Source organism: Symphalangus syndactylus, chromosome 19 (genome assembly GCF_028878055.3).
Source record: "Symphalangus syndactylus isolate Jambi chromosome 19, NHGRI_mSymSyn1-v2.1_pri, whole genome shotgun sequence".
Taxonomy (NCBI): Eukaryota; Metazoa; Chordata; class Mammalia; order Primates; family Hylobatidae; genus Symphalangus; species Symphalangus syndactylus.
In genome coordinates this window covers 39,736,570-39,738,338 of record NC_072434.2, presented here as the reverse complement: position 1 = coordinate 39,738,338, position 1,769 = coordinate 39,736,570, and the positions used below count along the sequence as shown (strand labels likewise).

The 1,769-nt window shown below is 40.4% G+C and overlaps 1 pseudogene; it reads left to right on the top strand.

Annotated features, from left to right (window-relative positions):
- Positions 1-310: 310 nt before the first annotated feature.
- LOC129458245 (HIG1 domain family member 1A, mitochondrial-like) lies at positions 311-589 on the top strand (annotated as a pseudogene).
- Positions 590-1,769: the final 1,180 nt, after the last annotated feature.

Below are 1,769 nucleotides of genomic sequence, written 5' to 3'. Positions count from 1 at the left end.
GGTGGGCACACGCCTGTAATCTCAGCTGCTCGGGAGGCTGAGGCACGAGAATCACCTGAACTCGGGAGGTGGAGGTTGCAGTGAGCTGAGATCACGCCACTGAACTCCAGCCTGGGTGACAGAAAGAGACTCTGTTTCAAAAAAAAAAAAAGTTATTGATCTTTTAATCTGTTAGGAAGTAGAAATTGGTGGTTACAAAAGAGTATGTAAGAGATTGCCGCAATTTTTTTTAAAATGCAATCTATGAATATAAAAGAAATGGGCTTGTGAGAGGTTTTCTCACTCTAGGCCGATTCTTCAAGCAATCACTATGTCAACAGAAACAGATGTTTCCCTTTCTTCATATGATGATCAGGCATCCAAACTTATTTGAAAAGCTAGAGAGGCACCATTTGTCCGTATTGTAGTGGCAGGTTTTGCAGCAATTGTTGCACGTGGAGTATACAAATTGAAGAGCAGGGGAAATAATAAAGTGTCCCTTCATCTGAACCACATGCATGTGGCAGCCCAAGGCTTTGTTGTAGGATCAATGACAGTTGGTAAGGGCTATTCCATGTATCAGGAATTCTGGGCAAAACCTAAGCTTTAGAAGAAGAGATGCTGTCTTGGTCTTGCTGGAGGAGCTTGCTTCAGTTAAACATCTCATTATCGAAGTTACATATTAATGTTGAAAATAAACTATTTGAGTAGATTCAGGTGATGATAACATGGTATTTTGAATATCGGCTTCCTTTCTTGTAGGCTTGATCTGCCTGTGATTGAATTACTAGCAGTCACTAGTTTACTAACAAAGTCATTTGGGGGACTCAAGTTAACACTAAAGAAACACATCACTTAAATCCACTTGGTGGTGTTGAAATGTCCAGCTTCTTAAACTGTTTAGATGAAATTAGTTCTAAAGAGGATAGCAGGCCAACCCTGAAGTACTCCCAGTTTGCTGCAGAAGCTCGCATATTTCCCAGTTAATTTAACTTTTTTCTGCCTGTCCTGTGGACCAGCTTCAGCCTTAGAACTCTGGCAAAAAAGTGCATGGAATATAACTTGTAAAGCTTCCCACAACTGAAAGTATATATATATATGTGTGTGTGTGTGTGTGTGTGTGTGTGTGTGTGTCTGTGTGTGTGTGTGTGTGTGTGTGTGTGTGTGTGTGTTTGATACGGCCCAGGCAGGAGTGCAGTGGCGCCATCTGGGTTCACTGCAAGCTCCGCCTCCCGGGTTCATGCCATTGTCCTGCCTCAGCCTCCTGAGTAGCTGGGATTACAAGCGCCTGCATTTTTAGTTGAGAAGGGGTTTCACCGTGTTAGCCAGGATGATCTCGATCTCCTGACCTCGGTGATCCGCCCACCTCAGCCTCCCAAAGTGCTGGGATTACAGGCGTGAGCCACTGCGCCAGGCCTATATATATGTGTGTTTAAACCAAATCTAGAAAGCTTACAATAGAACTGCATAGTCGTAGTATTTACTAAAGAATCACAATCGTAAGCATGAGAATAATTTATGAATTCTAGTTTAGTTCTTTTGTAATTGCAGAATTATATTTTTGCTGCTGTTATATTAGAATACTTCTTAAATGTCATCTTGAAATAGAAGCATGTAGTTTAAGCACTCATGCAAATGTAAATGAAGAAACTTTTAAAATGTGTGGGTTGTTTATTTTCTCCGTAAGAATTGTAAACATTAAATAAATTACTTATAATGGAATTGATTAATGATTTATGAGAAAGCTAGCTTGACCAGACATTATACACAAACTTTTTTATGCTACAGAA